This window comes from Ovis aries, chromosome 22, assembly GCF_016772045.2.
Source record: "Ovis aries strain OAR_USU_Benz2616 breed Rambouillet chromosome 22, ARS-UI_Ramb_v3.0, whole genome shotgun sequence".
In the NCBI taxonomy this organism is placed as follows: Eukaryota; Metazoa; Chordata; class Mammalia; order Artiodactyla; family Bovidae; genus Ovis; species Ovis aries.
Genome location: NC_056075.1, coordinates 8,639,939 through 8,660,719, shown reverse-complemented (window position 1 = coordinate 8,660,719; position 20,781 = coordinate 8,639,939). Strand labels below are relative to the sequence as shown.

The following is a 20,781-nucleotide window of genomic DNA, read 5'->3' as shown; positions in this document are numbered from 1 at the left end:
AGTCATGTTTAAAATCTGATTACAATGCCATTGACAAAGAGACGATTCCTGCTGTGACAACACCTTAAGACAGTAGCTAGACGTATGACTGATAACATTCTACTGGGACATGTCAGAATTTTAGGAACTCCATATAATTCCTAGGATAGATATATTACTAAAATTTGCCATACACTGTAACCTGAGGAGATTTATTACTCATTTGACAATTCTTTCCATGTAGTTCAACATATCAAATAAACCTAACTAGTTGAATATCTCTCTTGGGGATGTTTTAGGGACTCACTGAAGCCTCCCAAAGTTAGCTAGAGGTCAAAAGGGCTTCATTAGAATTTGATTTAGGAAGTTTTGTCAATAAATATCAAAAGGGTTAAAAACACTCAGTCAGGTAAGATCATGGGTCACTGTGAAACAATAGTTATTCACTTAACCAAAGTAACAATAAAAGATTTCAAAGGCAAACACGAAACAGATCACTTAGGTAAAGAAGCTGAAAATCTATTATCAAGGGTAATTCAACATCTGAAGAAAGCTTGTCTTCTTAACAGAGAGAAAAGCCAAATTCAAGTTTTGTATTGGCTTACTTTTCAATTCATTTATTCAGTTAAATTTATTTTAAACTTAGTCAATCCAGACCACGCACAATCTTTTCTCAGGATTCACTTTCCACAAGCTTTTCATCACTTTCTGTGTTCATAATTTTACTTTCCTATTCAGAGACAGACACCTGTAAGTCAGACCTACTTTCCTTTCTGTTAACAAAATGCAATGTCATTCCTCATACCTTCTTAACTAAAAACACGCATTCCGCTTTTCTTAAGCAATCATGAACTGTCCTTTATATTAATATTCTATAGAGTGGTGAACATAAATACCAGTGATAATTTATAAAAACGTTTGCTTTCTTATAGAGAACATCTCAGACTGGCACCAAACATATTCATTAATAGTCCAAAATCTCTTTTGTTTCTCTGTGAGAGGAAGTTAGTGTTCAGTAATTAATGTTTCAGAATCTTATTTTATTTGGAAATGACCTGGCTATTACATAAACTTTCATCATTTAGTTTAGCCCAACCCTAGAAATTAAGTTACCCAAATCTGGAGAGACTATTTTAGACAGACATTCCTAAAGCATAATTATTTTTAATAGAGTTTATCTGAAAGCTCATATGTCATTTACATTTTCTTTTCTTAGAAGTTTCATTGCTCGAGTTACTTTCCTTGCTGACAAATTTAGAACAGATATAACAAGACATATTAAACCTAGGTACAATGAAATATTATACTTAATTGTAATGACTCTTAGACATATCTATATTAATTAGATCAACAAACATTAATACCAGGTATTAATTTCATATTGAATATTTCCCAGTTCACATGAAACTGAAATTCACTTAGATTAATTTCTCTTGTATTTAGAATTGTTTGATTTGTTGGCACTTACTTTTCTTTAGGCCAGTTATCCAAAGACAAAGATATATACTGAGACATACATATATCCAGACAGACATAACAAGAGATCTCTCTTTATTTTCTAAACTTAGTCATGAATCAGATATCACAATATAAAACTCACTTATTGTAAATAACAGTTGGAATAAGAAAATTTTAAAAGGCTTTGTTCCCCTCCACCCCCCCACCCACCCTCAGTTTCAGAAATTGGAGATGGTCTCAGTTCAGTTTAGTAGCTCAGTCGTGTCCGACTCTCTGCAACCCCATGAATCACAGCACGCCAGGCCTCCCTGTCCGTCACCAGCTCCTGGAGTTTACCCAAACTCATGTCCATCGAGTCGGTGATGCCATCCAGCCATCTCAACCTCTGTCGTCCCCTTCTCCTCCTGCCCCCAATCCCTCCCACCATCAGGGTCTTTTCCAATGAGTCAACTCTGCATGAGGTGGCCAAAGTATTGGAGTTTCAGCTTCAGCATCAGTCCTTCCAATGAACACCCAGGACTGATCTCCTTTAGGATGGACTGGTTGGATCTCCTTGCAGTCCAAGGGACTCTCAAGAGTCTTCTCCAACACCACAGTTCAAAAGCATCAATTCTTCAGTGCTCAGCTTTCTTCACAGTTGAACTCTCACATCATACATGACCACTGGAAAAACCGTAGCCTTGACTAGACGGACCTTTGTTGGGAAAGTAATGTCTTTGCTTTTTAATATGCTATCTAGGTTGGTCATGACTTTCCTTCCAAGGTGTAAGCGTCTTTTAATTTCATGGCTGCAATCACCATCTGCAGTGATTTTGGAGCCCCCCCAAAATAAAGCCTGACACTCTTTCCACTGTTTCCCCATCTATTTCCCATGAAATGATGGGACCAGGTGCCATGATCTTCATTTTCTGAATGTTGAGCTTTAAGCCAACTGTTTCATTCTCCTCTTTCCCTTTCATCAAGAGGCTTTTTAGTTACTCTTCACTTTCTGCCATAAGGGTGGTGGCATCTGCATATCTGAGGATATTGATATTTCTCCCAGCCATCTTGATTCCAGCTTGTGCTCTTCTAGCCCAGCGTTTCTCATGATGTACTCTGCATAGAAGTTAAATAAGCAGTTGGTTTTCTGCAAAGAAGTTACTTTGTCATTTCCTCTTTTAGAAGCTTCTAGATACCAAAGTAAGCATTCTGTTCAATATGTTTGATCTTACAGCCAGCTTTTCTAACTGTGGTGCACAAAAATATTCATTTTAGAATATCAACAAAAACCTGATTTAGCCATTTTAGGTTGAGATCTCCTTTAGTATAATTTCTGCAACTAAATAGGTACTTGGAAGTATAAGTTTTGTATGTACCTAACCCTGGCTGGGGTGTTAGTTAGAGGCTGGTTTCTGATGCCCCTTGTTTCCCTGTTTGAGAGGCTCTTTTTCCCATTTAAGTTGAATTTTTATCACTGGATAAAATTTACTAGTGAAATTATGTGGTGGGCCAGTGTGATTTTTGTGAGCTTGACTTCTCTGGAAATCACCCCAGAGTCTATTCACCTGGTTTTACATGTCATGGTTTCTCCCTCTGGCAGTCTAAGACTACCTGTGGGTGCTCGGATCGCTGAATGGGTAAACAAGTGTTTTAATTAATAAGTGGGTTTCCCTATGGGACCACTGCATGGTATGAAGACTTGGTCTCCACCACTCCTGCAAATTTCTCAGTCCCCTGAGAAAACCAGGACTGGCCGGGAGAAGTCTTGTCCCTTTTCTCTGGAGCTAGCCTCTCATGCGATATGTTCACTTTTTTCCTGACAAATTCTATTATGGCAGCTGAACTGAGGAAAAGCATCAGATCAGCCTCTTACCTTATACTCAACACAGACCAATCTCCTACAACTGAGCAACCTTGGTATCTTTCAGCTGACCCTCAGGTATTCCTCAATATCTTTGAATCAAACTCCACCCACACCGCCCCCACCCCAACCCCACCGGTACCTTTCCACTGGGTGGGTATTCCCCTGGTATCTTTCAGCCAAGCCCCACCTAGTATCTAGATGCTGAGTGGCTATGCCCCATTAAATCCTCTCCTTGTTTCCACATTTTAATAGACTGCTTATTTGTTAACCTGTCCTTTTCTTTGCAGTGAACTTGTTCTCTATTTGAATGCATTTTAGAGAGGAAAATGGAAAAGGAAAGGCCATTTGAGAGGCAAATTGGGCGGTTGCTAAACTCCCAGGGAAGTTAGTTAATGGACGGTCTTTTATATTTTGTGTTTTCTCTTGCACCTCAGCCAAGCAACTCAAAGAAAGAACTCTTGTGATTTACCCAAGAGAATCCAGATGGGTTGCAAATTGAGGCAGGCTTTGGGGAAGAGCTGAGAGGAGACATTCAGTTTATTCTTTGTGATATTATTTTAATCTGGAAAAGGTAAGGATGTCCTGCAGTGAAGGAGAGAATAAGGCTGGCCTCCTTGGTGGCTCAGATGATAAAGAATCTGCAATGCAGGTAGACCCAGGTTTGATCCCTGGGTTGGGAAGATCCCCTGAAGGAGGGAGTGGCTACCTACTCCAGTATTCTTGCCTGGAGAATTCCATAGACAGGAGCCTGGCAGGCCATAGTCCATGAGGTCGGAAAGAGTTGGGCACGACTGAGCAACTAAAATTTTTTTTTTTTCTATTGAGTGTAGTTGAACCATGTTCTCCCTGGTGAAGAGTGCTGGTTCCAGCTGCTAGCAGGAGGAAGCCTTGCGATGTTTCCAGCAGGAGACTGCAACTTTCAGTCGCCATGAACTAGACAGATGCCTGGGGCTTTGCAAGTGTAGTCTTAAGACTGTAACGTTTCCTCTCCAAGCCAAGAAAGAAAGGAAGGTTTCAGTTACACTGTGTTTACTGAGAGTTAGATATTAGAGGAAGAAAGCACTAACTCTGTACTTTGGATTTTGAATTCTCTTAAAATTAAGATTTCATTGGCATAGCACGCTGTTGATGAGTGACAATGAGGAAACTTTCAGTGGTTTCTAGTATTCTAATAAAGTGTAATTCTAACAGAAATTTTCATAAAAATAGACAAATATAATTAAATCAATCTTGTGCTGTTATTGGTCTCTCTATATTATTCAAGTCTAATTACACCGTCTTCCCCCTGAGAAGGAGCAACTGGATTATAATAGTAGTGTTTGGGACACAGCTGCCATAGAACGAAGCATGCCTGCTCCGATTTCTGTGCCTTATGTCCATGCGGACAGTGGCAGCTGGTTCCAGCATTGTCTCGTGGTGCTGTTTCCTAGGCAACCACTTCCTGTCACTCTAGCAAGCAGCCCCAAGGTGAACCATTGCCCTCTCTGATCTCAGGAGGTCATAAGCCTTGGAAGGACTGGCCCTCCTACAAATAGAAGCTTGTAAAGTGGGATTGTGCCAGGCCTTAGAGAATGCTGTGAACTCAAGTCTTTTCCTTCCTCAGACTTGCTCCTCAGGATCATTCCTTTTTACTTTGAATCTTTTACTTCAGTGTGGTTTTTTCTTGGGACGAGGTCACCAGTAGTAAAAACATAAGAGTTTGAGTATTTCTCGACCAGAATTATTGTGAATAAGCAAAGGGTACCTTCCTCTGTCCCGCCTCTCCCCAGTATTCTTCTGAGTGTCACTGGGTTAATGTTTACAAAGATCCTTGCCCTACTATACTCGTTATAATTGAACGTTTAGAGCTACGGCCATCCAAGTGTGATTTGGGTATTATTTTTTTTCTGCTTTGGTGTACAAGGTGAACATAGTTAACTCTCTTACTCACTAGTCTTAGGAAGAACTCACACTGTATCTTCTCAGCATGTGTCCGCTGTAATCAAGCCTGCTGCCTTTACTATGCTTTCCCTGTGTTAGAGCCCATATAAAGACAATCGCTGGAGAGCTCTCAGCTGCTTTAGCAGTTATCTAATCTATAAAAAGACTCCATCCAGACCTATTTTTGTTTTCTGTCCACAAGCCAGTGGCAAACAAGACACTTCCCCCCATCTCACAGAAGGAAGACATGTTAATATTCTTTGCTTAGGACATATCAAAAACAACTTGAAACCAGAAAATAGTGAAATAGTCATTAAATGATTTGGGATTGAAAAGCCAAATTTCGTTGCTTTCATCATTAAGCCCAAACTGTCCTGTGTCTTGGGCATTCAACACACTTGATTTGGGACCCTTTCCTACTTCCTTGCATTGTGATCTTGGACAAGCTTGTGACTTTTGTCACAAGACAATTTTCTGACCTTGGACAAGTTAAATAGATACCCTGTTTGGGCCCAGTGTCTGCATTTGATTAGCTGGCGATGCTGACCCCTCCCCACTTGCAGGGTTCTTATGGGATTAGACGTGAAGCATTCCATCATGTGCGGCAATCATAGCTATTGCCATTGGCGCCTTATTTTGTATTTGTCAGTGAGGATGCAAGAAGGCCTGGTCACACAGTCTGCTAACAGGTTTTCTAGATATTTTATTTCCTCTCCCTCTCAAGGAGCGGAATACAAAGTTCCCGTTTTGAAGAGTGTTCCCTTTTTGGCCCCAGCTCTTTGAAAGTACTTATTACAGCATTAGATATTCATGGAGGTCTGGCATGTCATTTGAAGGTGACGTTCTCCTAGGTTCTGGTAGTCACTTGCCTCCTGCGTCTGCGGCTTTCTCTGAGGGACACCTTGTTCAAGTCCCCCATACAGAGTGGCTAAAACAAATTAACACGTCAGAAATGTATACCTTGTGAAATTTAAGCATTACTTTAGATACTTCCAGAGAAGGCAATGGCACCCCACTCCAGTACTCTTGCCTGGAAAATCCCATGGATGGAGGAGCCTGGAAGGCTGCAGTCCGTGGGGTCACTAAGAGTCGGACACGACTGAGCGACTTCACTTTCACTTTTCACTTTCATGCCTTGGAGAAGGAAATGGCAACCCACTCCAGTGTTCTTGCCTGGAGAATCCCAGGGATGGGGGAGCCTGGTGGGCTGCCGTCTGTGGGGTCGCACAGAGTCGGACATGACTGAAGTGACTTAGCAGCAGCAGCAGCAAGTTTGAAACTTCTCCTTTGAGGTACAGAAGGATGAGTGGACCTACTTTACAAGCAAAAGAATCATTTAACTTTTTAGTAATTCAGAAGAAAGACTTTAGGGAATTTGAACTACTTGGTTCTTTTTCTTTTAATGATTCATGGGCAGGGATAACACAGCATATTCCATATCTCATGGCAATGGCTTCTTTTCTGTGAACATTTTCCTTTTTGCTTTTGGTATCTCTAGCCCTGCATGCAAGCTGTAAAGAAGAACAGCTTTGCATCACCTACTGTTTAACTTTAGGCACTCTGCTTTGAGACTCAGTATCCTTCCCTGTCTACAGGCAGATAAGATAGGCTATCTTCAGAGCAATCTGAAGATCAAATGAGATGATGCCTCAGTAACTTAGTGGAGCTTGTTGTTGCTGCTGCTGCTAAGTCACTTCCGTCGTGTCCGACTCTGTGCGACCCCACAGACGGCAGCCCACCAGGCTCCCCCATCCCTGGGATTCTCCAGGCAAGAACACTGGAGTGGGTTGCCATTTCCTTCTCCAAGGCATGAAAGTGAAAAGTGAAAGTGAAGTCGCTCAGTCGTGTCCGACCCTCAGCGACCGCATGGACCGCAGCCTTCCAGGCTCCTCCATCCATGGGATTTTCCAGGCAAGAGTACTGGAGTGGGGTGCTATTGCCTCCAGTCGAGCTTGTTAGAAGGTGGTAAAGAACCCACCTGTCAATGCAGGAGACATGAGTTCAATCCCTGGGTCAGGAAGATCCCCTAGAGAAGGAAATGGCAACCTACTCCCATATTCTTGCCTTGAAAATCCAATGGACAGAGAAGCCTGGTGGGCTACGGTCCATGAGGTCAAAAGAGTCAGACATGACTTAGCAACTGAACAACAGCAACAACAGACTAACCCTACTAGTTTGGTAATTATTTTTATTTTATAGGTGTTTTTGTATCTATAGAAAGGAAACTCAAACTGCCTTGCCCTCTCCCCTCTTTGCTCTGCTCCCACTTCCTGTATCTCAGTCCCAACAGTGCACTTATCCTGGAGGACAGGAAGGAAGGCCCTTTTGTGCTATTTATATCACAAAACAGCTTCCGTTTCCTCCAGTCTCTGGAGACCTTGCACGTTGATTCTACACAACCATGCAGCCAGTCAAACAGCCGTACAATCTTAGACACGTGAACATCTTTCTGAAATAGTATCTTCTTGCTGTCTCTGACTATTTGCTTCTCTCTTCCTAAAGCATTTTATTTTGGTTCAGACCCAGAGATTCTTAGACTCTCAGAAAAACCCTTGATCCAACAGGCAAAACTAACATAGTATTTGAAGTCATCACAGTGGCGACCTTTGGGAGAGAGTGGTGGTTACATGTATGTGTTCACTTTAGCAAAATTAATCCACTCAAGATTGCTCTGCTTTTCTTGCAGTAGGAAATGGCAAGCCACTCCAGTATTCTTGCCTGGAAAATTCCATGGACAGAGGAACCTGGTGGGCTATAGCGCATGGGCTCGCAAAGAGTCGGACATGACTGAACATACACACTCACACAAGATTTCTGTGCTTTTGTTTGTGTGTACATTAATGCGAATACTTGTTTTTTAAAAGGTAATTTTCCCCCTCTTTTTGCAGATGCTGTAATTCACGTGTGTATATTCACATATATATTTTCGAAGGGTTATATTTCATTTTTAGTTGAGAAAGTCTTTCATGAATGTCAGTGAGGGAGCATTTCTACACCTTTAAGATGATGTGGGTTTAAGTCTGTTTGTAAACTCTTTGACCACGTGTGCATGGTTAGTTGCTCAGTTGTGTCCGACTCTTTGCAACCCCATGGACTGTAGCCCGCCAGGCTGCTCTGTCCATGGGATTCTCCAGGCAAGAATCCTGGAGTGGCTTGCCATTTCCTTCTCCAGGGGATCTTCTTGACCCAGGGATCAAACCTGCGTCTCCTTCATCTTCTCCTGCATTGCAGGTGGATTCTTTACCACTGAGCCACCCATAAAAATATTTACATGGTCTACAGTTTCACTTGACATGCTATTTTTAAAAATTTATTTTATATACATATATAGCTGATTTACAATGTTGTATTAATTTCTGCTGTCCAGCAAAGTGATTCAGTTATACATACATATATTCATTTTCACATTCTTTTCCATTATGGTTTATCACAGGATACTGAATATAAACATGTTGCTACCTTTTCCACTCCAGAGTTACAATTCTTACATTTTGAAAATATACTTTATTGCTTCTTTATCTTTTCTTTATCACTGTTGTCAGTTAGCGGTTACTTAGCTGAACAGTGATAAGATAATTTATAAAATGTTAATATATAATTCTAAAACTCTTGTGAGAACTTCCCTGGTGGTCCAGTGGTTAAGAATCCACCTCCAAATGCAGAGGACACGGGTTTCATCCCAGGTCCAGGAAGATTCCACATGCCCCGGGGCAACTAAACCTGTGTTTCACAATTGTTGAGCTCGTGCGCCACAACTACGGAAGTCCACACACTCTAGAGCCCACGCTCCTCAGAAGAAGCCACCACAATGAGAAGGCATGCACGCAACTAGGGACTAGCCCCGTGCCCCCTCTCCGCCCCCCCCCCCACCCCCCCGGCCATGCACAGCAACTGGAGAAAGCCTGTGCACAGCAGCAAAGACCCAGTGCAGCCCAAAGTAAAACAAATAAATACATAAGTTTAAAAAATAAAAAGAAAACTCACGTGATACCGTTAGATGCACTTGGATGCAATTTTTTATTGGCATTGACTTTACGTGCTTGCTTCTCCATGGCTATGTATTGTAAAGTTTACTCTGAATACCATTGCATCTGGAAATTAGCTGGCAAGTGCAAAAGAATAGTTTTGCTATGGCAAGGGAACAAGAAGTAAATAGTTCAGTTCAGTTCAGTCGCTCAGTCCTTTCCGACTCTTTGCGACCCCATGAATCGCAGCACGCCAGGCCTCCCTGTCCATCTCCAACTCCTGGAGTTCACTCAGACTCACATCCATCGAGTCAGTGATGCCATCGAGCCATCTCATCCTCTGTTGTCCCCTTCTCCTCCTGCCCCCAATCCCTCCCAGCATCGAAGTCTTTTCCAATGAGTCAACTCTTCCGATGAGGTGGCCAAAGTACTGGAGCTTCAGCTTTAGCATCATTCCTTCCAAAGAAATCCCAGGGCTGATCTCCTTCAGAATGGACTGGTTGGATCTCCTTGCAGTCCAAGGGACTCTCAAGAGTCTTCTATAACACCACAGTTCAAAGGCATCAATTCTTCAGTGCTCAGCCTTCTTCACAGTCCAACTCTCACATCCATACATGACCACTGGGAAAACCACAGCCTTGACTAGACAGACCTTTGTTGGAAAAGTAATGTCTCTGCTTTTGAATATGCTATCTAGGTTGGTCATAACTTTTCTTCCAAGGAGTAAGCATCTTTTAATTTCATGGCTGCGTCACCATCTGCAGTGATTTTGGAGCCCAAAAAATAAAGTCTGACACTGTTTCCACTGTTTCCCCATCTATTTCCCATGAAGTGATGGGACTAGATGCCATGATCTTCGTTTTATGAATGTTGAGCTTTAAGCCAACTTTTCCACTCTCCTCTTTTACTTTCATCAGGAGGCTTTTAGTTCCTCTTCACTTTCTGCCATAAGGGTGGTGTCATCTGCATATCTGAGGTTATTGATATTTCTCCCAGCAATCTTGATTCCAGCTTGTGTTTCTTCCAGCCCAGCATTTCTCATGATGTACTCTGCATAGAAGTTAAATAAGTAGGGTGACAATATACAGCCTTGATGTACTCCTTTTCCTATTTGGAACCAGTCTGCTGTTTCATGTCCAGTTCTAACTGTTGCTTCCTGACCTGCATCCAGATTTCTCAAGAGGCAGGTCAGGTGGTCTGTATTCCCATCTCTTTCAGAATTTTCCACAGTTTATTGTGATCTACCCAGTCAAAGGCTTTGACATAGTCAATAAAGCAGCAATAGATGTTTTTCTGGAACTCTCTTGCTTTTTCCATAATCCAGCAGATGTTTGCAATTTGATCTCTGGTTCCTCTGCCTTTTCTAAAACCAGCTTGAACATGAGGAAGTTCATGGTTCACATATTGCTGAAGCCTGGCTTGGAGAATTTTGAGCATTACTTTACTAGCATGTGAGATGAGTGCAGTTGTGCGATAGTTTGAGCATTCTTTGGCATTGCCTTTCTTTGGGATTGGAATGAAAACTGACCTTATCCAGTCCTGTGGCCACTGCTGAGTTTTCAAATTTGCTGGCATATTTAATGCAGCACTTTCACAGCATCATCTTTGAGGATTTGAAATAGTTCCACTGGAATTCCATCACCTCCACTAGCTTTGTTCGTAGTGATGCTTTCTAAGGCCCACTTGACTTCACATTCCAGGATGTCTGGCTCTAGATTAGTGATCACACCATCATGATTATCTTGGTCATGAAGATCTTTTTTGTACAGTTCTTCTGTGTATTCTTGCCACCTCTTCTTAATATCTTCTGCTTCTGTTAGGTCCATACCATTTCTGTCCTTTATCGAGCCCATCTTTGCATGAAATGTTGCCTTGGTATCTCTAATAGTTACCTTGGATTTTATGTTTTTTTCCCCCCTTATAAGCACCTCATTACCAGAAGATTGTACTTTAATTTGCTTCCTATTTTCTTCTAGATTGGAAGACTGATAAAGAGAAATAAGATGATTCAGATAAATGGAATTAATTTCTTTATGTACCTTTTATGTTTAGTTTACATTTCTCATGTTTTCCCACTGAGAAGAACAAAACAATTTTTGTGGTCAATTTCAATGTATAAAGGATGTTTTAGGGATATAGAAGTATTAGTCAAGTACATACTCATGCCATTTAATTAATTTACTTACCCATGTGTATTTAATAAGAACAAATTTATATGAAACATAATTTGGCAAGTAATACTTTTTCCTACTTCAGGATAATTTCCTTCCAATTCTTAACATACCATATTTGATGACAATGCCTTTATTATTAGAGTCATCTTTGAAGCATCCAGTACTATTTATCAAGTATGTTATCATTTTACTTGTTGGTGATATAGCACTTTTGGAATTCATGTATGGTGCTGTAATTGGAAATTTTGTTCCAAGTCACAAGGATCTATTTGCATAATGTTAGAACAGTTACTATTTTCATTCTTTCTGTATAGATGAACATCGGAGATCTCCACTGTGTAATAGTTTGTAGATTTGCTCTGTTAAATATTCTTTCCTTCCTTCTTCCCTGTCTTCCTTCCATCCATTTATTCATTTATTTTACTTATTTTGTGGTAATTGCATGTACATTGTTGAAAATTAAAATAGTATAGCCACTCTGTTCTTCTTATATCCCCGTTGCTCCTTTATCCAAAGATAGTATCTTTCAACTCTTTTAGTTACATTTTCTGATACCCACCTTCCAATTTCTAAATGGCATGATGTATGCTTTAAGTGCATTCACTGAATTTTTTTTAGTTTTAGACTTACACCCTTGTTCTTCTAAGGATTCACCGCTCATACACAACTCCTTACCCTCAGTACTCAGCTACACTTCTTGTCTCATGTAGTCATGCCACAGTCTGTGGTTAAATACATATTTAGTGTTTGCTTTATTGTGACAGTATTTTTTTTATGACTGAATTTTTTGAGACTTATGTGGCTGTTTCTCAGGCCATTTTGTTTTCTAGTTGGTTGGTGTGAACTGTTTGATTCCTCTGGAGAATGTTTGACTCTTCTTTATCCCCAGAATTCTGAAATCCATATTGGAACATATGTCTTACAGTTTATCAATGTACTTGGTCCTTTCAATTCAGAAACTCATGTCCTCTAATTTAGAAATTTTTCTTTTACTGTTTCTTTGATCATTTCCTTTCCTATACCCTTTTCTCTATTTTCTGTGTTTGTTAGTTGGATATTTGGACTTACTGGCTTAATTTTTTAATTTTCTCATGTATATTTCTTAGCTGTCTTCTAACTTTGTATTTTTTCCCCCCAAGAGGTTTTCTTAGTACTTTTTGAACTTTAATTTCTGCCAGCATATTTTTCAAATTGAATTTTTCACTGGCCTCTGAATATTTCATTTAAAAATGGGATCCTGGTCTTATCTCATGGAAATAATGTTTTCTGTTTTCACTTGAGAATATGAATTGAATTAGTTTGCTGTTGAATAGTTTTTGCCTGCTCTTCATACTTTTCTTTTTTTAATCAGCTTGCTCTGTGTTTCCTCTTTTTATCAGCTTGTTTTGGCCCCTGATTTTAATGTTAGAGGCTTTTCTCTAATGGTGAGACTTTAATAGCGTGTTCATATTTGGGAGAGAGACTATATATAAAAAGTGGACTGGAAACTTGTTTCCCTAGTTGGCTTCACTGTAGGTTTTTGGGGTAGGAACCCAGATGTTTGAGCTGCTGACTCCTATATAACAGAATCTGCAAATCATTTTTTCTTGGATCTATTTCTCCAAAAGGCTTCACTATAGGTTTTTGGGGTAGGAACCCAGATGTTTGAGCTGCTGACTCCTAGATAACAGAATCTGCAAATCTTGTTTTCTTGGATCTTTCTATTTCTCCAGCAGGTTCTCTTTTGTTCATTTTTTGGGGGGATAAAAGCCTCCTGTGAGGATTTGGGTGAGCCACATAGGGGGAGGGGGCAAGAAGTCTCACCACCCAAGCCTATAAACATGAGCTCTTGATGTGTCTATTTTGGCTCTCTAAGTCTGAAATCTTGCTATATCATTTTCTCCAGAGAGTAAACTACTTTCCGTCATGGAAGTAGGGATGGTTGGTCTGGCCCTGCCAGTTAGGGAGAAGACCTGGGGTATTAACTACGTTTTCTGGTTGTTGTTTAAAATAACACAAGTTTATTACCTTGAAGTTCTGTAGGTCAGAAGTCTGACATGGGTCTTACTGGAGTAAAGTCAAGGTTGTCTACAGGGCTACATTCCTTTCTAGAGGAGAGTCCATTCCCTTGCTTTCCCAGCTTCTAGAGGCTGGCTGCACTCCTTGGCTCTCGGCCCACCCCCACGCCCTCCTTTAAAGGAGCAATACAGGTCAAATACATCTCATGTTGCGTTTCTTTGACCTCCTATTCTGCTTCCCTCTTTCACTTTTGAGGACTCTTATGATTATGTTGCCCTGGAGGAGGGCATAGCAACACACTCAGTATTCTTGCCTGGAAAATCCCCACAGAGCAGCCTGGTAGGCTACAGTCCATGGGGTTGCAAAGAGTCAGACATGACTGAGCGACTAAGCACACAGCACGTGATTACACTGAACCCATCTAAATAAATCAGGATAATCGCCTTAATTTTTTTATTGGGGTAAAAATCACAATTTAAAATATGCTATCTTAACTTTTTCAATGTGTAATATAGTAGTGTTAAGTGTATTCACATAGTTATGAAACAGGCCTCTAAATTTTTTCTTCTTGGAAAACTGAAACTCTATACCCACTAGTCAACTCTCCTTGCCCTAGCCTCTAGCAACCACGGTTCTATTTTCTGTTTAAAGAGTTTGACTACTTCAGTTGCCTCGTATAAGTGGAATCTTACAGGATTTACTTTTGTGATTGGCTTATTTTATTTAGTGTAGTACCCTCAATAGGAAAAGAAGTATGTCAAGGCTGTATATTGTCACCCTGCTTATTTAACTTCTATGCAGAGTACATCATGAGAAACACTGGGCTGGAGAAAGGAAGCACAAGCTGGAATCAAGATTGCCAGGAGAAATATCAATAACCTCAGATATGCAGATGACACCACCCTTATGGCAGAAAGTGAAGAGGAGCTAAAGAGCCTCTTGATGAAAGTGAAAGAGGAGAGTTAAAAAGTTGACTTAAAGCTCAACATTCAGAAAACGAAGATCATGGCATCTGGTCCCATCACTTCATGGGAAATAGATGGGGAAATAGTGGAAACAGTGTCAGACTTTATTTTTTGGGGCTCCAAAATCACTACAGATGGTGACTGCGGCCATGAAATTAAAAGATGGTTACTCCTTGGAAGAAAAGTTATGACCGACCTAGATAGCATATTCAAAAGCAGAGACATTACTTTTCCAACAAAGGTCCATCTAGTCAAGGCTATGGTTTTCCAGTGGTCATATATGGATGTGAGAGTTAGACTGTGAGGAAAGCTGAGCGCCGAAGAACTGATGCTTTTGAACTGTGGTGTTGGAGACGACTCTTGAGATTCCCCTGGATTGCAAGGAGATCCAACCAGTCCATTCTGAAGGCGATCAGCCCTGGGATTTCTTTGGAAGGACTGATGCTAAAGCTGAAGCTCCAGTACTTTGGCCACCTCATGCGAAGAGTTGACTCACTGGAAAAGTCTCTGATGCTGGGAGGGATTGGGGGCAGGAGGAGAAGGGGACGACCGAGGATGAGATGTCTGGATGGCATCACTGACTCGATGGATGTGAGTCTGAGTGGACTCCAGGAGTCGGTGATGGACAGGAAGGCCTGGCGTGCTGCAATTCATGGGGTCGCAAAGAGTCGGACACGACTGAGCGACTGAACTGAACTGAACCCTCAATCAAGGTTTATCCTTGTAGCACATGACAGGATTTCCTTTTTTTTTTTTTAAAGAGTAAATAACATTTTATATTTTGAACTTTTTGTTTTGTATTGGAGTAGAGCCGGTTAACAATGCTGTGATAATTTCAGGTGAACAGTGAAGGCAGTCAGCCATACATGAACATGTATCCTTTCTCCCTCAAGCCCCGCTCCCAACAAGGCTGCCACATTAACATTTAGCAGAGTTCCATGTGTTTAAAAAAAGAAGTAAACAATATTTTATTATATTTACATACCACATCTTCTTTATCCATGCGTCTGTTGCCTCCTGGTTATTGTAAATAAAGCTGTAGTACACAGGCTTGTGCAAATAAATACCTCTTTGAGATCCTGCTTTCAGGTTTGGGCCTGGGGTAACAGACCTGGAAGTGGGATTGTTGGATCAAGGGGTAGTTCAGTCTTAATTCTTTGTAGAACCTTCATGCTGGTGCCAATAAAGGGGCTGCATTATTTTACATTCCTACCAACAGTGCACAGAGGGTTCCCTTTTCTCCATGCCAACACTTGCTATTTGGGTCTTGATAGCGGTCATCCTCACAGGTGTGAGATGGTATCTTATCTGGTTTTGATTTTCATTTCCGTCATGATTAATGATGCTGAGGATACTGTCATTTGCTTGTTGACTGTCTGTACATCTTCTTTGGAGAAATGTCTCTTCAGGTTTTGTACCCATTTTTTATTTGGGTTTTTTAGCTTTTCATATTGAGTTGTAGAAATTCTTTATATATTATGGGCATCAATTTCTTATCACAAATATAATTTGCAAATATTTTCTTCTGTTTTCATTGGTTGCCATTTCACTCTGTTTCCTTTGCTTCACAAAAGTTTTTATGTTTGATACAGTCTCATTTGTCTCTTTTGAAAGCTTTTGTTGCCTATTCTTTTGGTGTATAGTCAAGAAATTGTTGCCAAATCCAGGGTGAGGAAGATTTTGCCCCATGTTTTCTTCTAGGAGGTTTGTAGTTTCAGGTCTTACATTTAGGGTTTTAATCCATTTTGAGTTCATTTTTATTTAAAGTATAAAGTAAGGTCCAACTGCCTTTTATGCAGTCTGTCAGTCCATCTCCCTCTCCTCAGCACCTTACTCTCTTCTCCCAGGAACCAGAAGCTGCATTTCCTGAGCCTTTCTGGAGCAATCGGGGGGATTTTTGTTTGCTTCTAAGGCAGTGAGCTTGTAGCCTGCTTTCCTCTGTTCCACTCTGCTCAGCAGTCATCTCTGCCTTCAGCTTAGAAGTCTGGTGTCCTCACTGATTTTCTGTTCTCTTTGTCCTTATGGATTTATACCTTTTTTCCTCTTTACTATAATTTTAATGGGATTCAGAAGGAAGTAAACAGACATATTCCATTGGGCATCCATAATCCCCAAATCCATGTTGCTTTTTAAAGTGATATTTAAAATACTTAAAAAAATGATAATTCACATTTGCTATTGTTTGATCCTACCTCTGAAAATAATTGTTCAATCTGTTTCTTTCTTTTTATTAACCACTTTCTGTCAAGTGACCTATAAGCATCTAAGGATAGCATTAATTAAAGTTATTTTCCTAAACATTATTTCACTATTCAAAGTAACAGATTTTTGTTCATGAGACTTAGTGAGGTCTTGAATATAAGGGGACACCCTATTTCCTGAGGTTTACTTTTTTTAGGTGCGGGGGAGCCCTTAATTTACCTTTAGGGGTTTACACTGTGTTTTGGTCAAAAGATGGTGTTCTTGGGAATTCCTTGACAGTCTAATGGTTCGGATTCTGCTTTCACTGCCGAGGGTGTGGGTTCAATCCCGGGTCGAAGAACTAAGATCATGCAAGCCATTTGGCACACCCCTCCCTCCCCCTTGAAAACAGAAGATGATAATGTTCTTTTGTATAAATATATTTTTCTCTTTAATTGAACACTTTAAAGGTAATGGCAAGAGAGTCTTGTTTGTTTGTTTTTACTTAGTTTGTGGCAGCTTTCTTTTGACTGTATTTGATTATTTACAAAGGTGGCGCTATTTCTTACAGATAGGATAAAGGTTGGTTAGAATGGGAGATTACTTAGTGTAACTAGGTCCTTAGGGACTATCACAGAATTAAGCCTGCTAGTTGGCTTAAGATAGGAACTCACTTTGGTCTATGTAAATCCCGAGGGTTTTTATCCTGGGGGTCCAGGGATAGGCTTCAAAGAGTTCAAGATCCTCCTGAAATTTGAGTGGTGGTATCCCCTGGAAAAGGGAATGGCATCCCACTCCAGTATTGTTGCCTGGAGAACTCCATGGACAGAGGAGCCTGGTGGGTTACAATCCGTGGTGTCACAAAGCATCAGACTTGACTGAGCAACTGACCCTTTCACTTCAGAACAGGCTTAGTTATCAGCAGATATCCCATGATGCAGGGCTTATGTGATCCTGAAAAGAGTTGAAAACCCACATCTAATAGATTAATATAAAGAAAAGAAATAGAATGTTACTGATTAAATCTAACATGATCAAAATAGATGCCATTGGATTCCACGTTCTTTCACACGTACAAATCATCATCAGTGAGCGACTAAATGAACAACTTTCTTAGTTCTTTGTTGGGGGCAAAACATTATCTCCAGCTTCCTGATTACGCACTCACCCATTTATACATATGTAACTATTAAAAAGTATCATTTATGAGGGTAATGTTTTAGCCTGGAGGAATGACCACCTTTTTATCAACCAACTTGTAAAGTGGGTAATTTAGTAATTGCCCTTTGTTTTCATAGTGAAACTGCTATAATTTGTGAATATCAGTTATTTGTTGACAATTGAAGATAACAGATAATATATAGAGGGAGAGATACCTCCATTATAGAGGCATAGATAGAGGATTACAGACTTTGAGTCTTCAGTTAAAAAAAGATGAGATAGGTTTTACGTTATGCATATTTTATGAAAATTTTTATAAAAAGCTTGAAGAAAGAGGGAAAGAAACGAAAAGCTGAGAATGAGAAAATATGGGGGTGGGGAAGGTCAGTTGTGAATTTTTTGTTTCCAGCCTGATACTTTAAAACTTATTTATGCTCTTGTTTACAGTGAAGTGTATTGATTGGTAAGATCTCTTTCCACATAGGAATTTCATGATTCCATTTTCAAAGTGATTAAGCTTAAATTGCTCTTCTATTCTAGGTACAACGTTAAGTTCTTTGGAATACACAAAAGTATCTGACTAGAAAGCTTATGAAATAGAAGACAAGATCCTGCCTCAGGAAGTGTACATGAGAATAATTTTAAAGGAGCCCAGCGATACATGCAAAACAGTAGCTGTTGGAGGTATGTCGTGACTTAGAACCTGCATTGAACCCGGTGTGGTGCACTCTGCTATAGGAAGTCAAGTTCTCTGGGAACCTTCAGAGAGCAGAACCTCAGTCTCTGGCCTCAAATACACTAGTGGCTGTTGTTCTCTGAACTTGACTGTGTAATAGGATGTGTTAACTTTTTCTCAAGCAGCTCTGATTTGGCCTCTGGAGCCCTTCCTATTACTTGCAGACGATAAACAAAAAAGACAATATTTGACTCAGGACATTTGAAAATGATAGTAAATTTCTAACCAGAAGCCTCACTGTCTTCTCTTCTGAGAATGGGCCAGTCAGTATCAAAGCTCAGTGAATGTGTCCTTTGAATCAGCTGTTACTTATCGGCTTTTTCTCTACCCTGTGTGACATCAAGGCCATATCTGAGTCTGATTGGGTGGTGGCTGCGTTGGATTCACTGCTAAGTCCCGTCAGTCGTGTGCGACTCTATGCGACCCCATAGACGGCAGCCCACCAGGCTCCCCCGTCGCTGAGATTCTCTAGGTGAGAACAGTGGAGTGGGTTGCCATTTCCTTCTCCGTTGCATTCACTAGTCTTTTACTAGTCACTGACTTTGACCTGCTAGTCTCCTTGACTTCCCCAGCCAAGTTGCAATGTGAAGTGGTAAACTTCATTTTCTTGCTCATAGCGATAATTCTTATCTCCGCTAAGTTTATCATCAGGGTCAGTGTCATTCATTATTTTGTATTTTGTGACTTTCAGTAGATGCCCATCTTTTGATTCACTGGCTCTGTTTTTATGGCACAGCCTATGTCCTGTGTAAGTCACGTTGATACTTTAGGGTTTTTTCCCCCGTCTGCCAATGTAGAATACTTTCAATGTACCCTGTGCCACGTAGTTTATTTCTTCAATCATCACACCATCATGAGAACATTAAACAAGTCCTGCTTTTCTAGATGACAGTGCTGAGGTTCCAAGTGGTTAAATAACCGGCCTCCTATTTCTGAGGGAGTAAAGGCAGACATGGGATTCAGCACTAGGCCTGTCTGTCCCATATTGTGCACAATAAAGACAGCCTACCATGCCCTTTCCCCTTTTTCAAGCAGGGTTGGAAAAAGATCCAAATGTTTATGGAATTGTAACCTTCTGCTCTACCTTCTTCACAATTTTTTGTTACTTTTTCCCATTTTGTGGTTTCTTATTTGGTTTATAATTATATTTATAGCATTAATTAGCAAATTAAAATCAAGTATTTTCTAACATAATTTTACTGAGACTATATTGTTGGTATGAGACATCATTAAAATATGTCCTCTTTCTAACAGAGGCTCTGATATCTTTGCTGGTGCATTCTGAATTGCTTATGAGGCCAGTGTAGGAGGTACAGGAAGACTTCCCCAGCCGCTCAGGTGGTAAAGAATCTGCCTGCAATGCAGGAGACCCAGGTTCAATCTCTGGGTCAGGAAGATCCCTTGGAGAAGGAAATATCTACCCACTCCAGTATTCTTGTCCGGAGAATTCCATGGACAGAGGAGCCTGGAGAGCTACAGTTCATGGGGTCACAAAGAGGTCAGACAGGACTGAGTGGTTAACACTTCCACTTTCACTGGGAGTAAGAGTGGACCTTGATGCTTCTGATATAATCCTGTTGTGTCTCCAGCATTTGCTCCAGTGCTCAGATACTTTCAATATAGTTATTGAAGATGATATAGATAAGGAATGATGAGATTTTGCTAGAAATCTTCTTGCATGGTTCACAAACTTGTTTCAGAGCCTGAATCCTTTAAAATATAGAACCATCTATTCAAGTGCTTAGTTTTGGCTCAGATGATTGTTTTGAAGTGTGTGTATAGCTTGGACATTGCCCTGAAAGATGTGTCTTAAGTTTAAGAATAAATCATATCTATTTTTTTTTTGATCCCCAGTAGTGGGCTGCATGAGTTGAAAATGTGTATATTTAGACTTCTAAAATATTTTTATTAAATTAGCAGAGGCTCTGTATACTGAGAAGTATTTTGAACCTTCACTGAAATCCTGGGCAGGTTGGTGTGGCAACCTTCTCTGAAAGATGGATAACCTGAAGCTTGTGGCATTACAAAGCTTGTCCAAGCCCATGCAGCTAGAGAATGGTGGAGCCAGAACCCGAACCTAGATTTGTCTGATTTCACGGACTGTGCTTTGAACAATTACTCTGCCCCACTGATTACACAGTGGTGACATTCAGATTGCAAATGTGTCCAAGGATTTTTTCCTGCTTTGTGTTAATACAAAGGCAGTCTTAAAACAAACAGTTAAATAGGCCTCATCCTCACAGCGGCAAAGGCTTCTGGATAGGCCTGGTGCAATCACTGATGGGGTTATAGCCAGTTCTGTTGTGACGGGCTGAGAACTGGGAAGCGTGCCTCCCTGTTCCTGCGTGTCCTTTTCCACGCTGAGCCTACCACACTGCGTGTTGCATACTCACTCGCTGAG

At 40.6% G+C, this 20,781-nt stretch overlaps 1 protein-coding gene across 49 annotated transcripts in view; it reads left to right on the top strand.

The window, feature by feature from the left end:
• Positions 1-20,781, top strand: part of SGMS1 (sphingomyelin synthase 1) — a 335,256-nt gene that overhangs the window by 147,188 nt on the left and 167,287 nt on the right. For 42 of the 49 annotated variants that reach the window (XM_060404923.1, XM_042238541.1, XM_060404917.1 and 39 more), the window contains one exon: positions 18,185-18,328. The exons of 2 other annotated variants lie outside the window; for them this stretch is intronic. The gene's annotated coding sequence lies outside the window, so the exon portion shown is untranslated. Of the gene's footprint in view, positions 1-18,184; positions 18,329-18,724; positions 18,853-20,781 lie in introns of all 49 variants that reach the window. 5 more of the 49 variants (XM_060404918.1, XM_060404890.1, XM_060404924.1 and 2 more) reach the window with 1 other exon arrangement.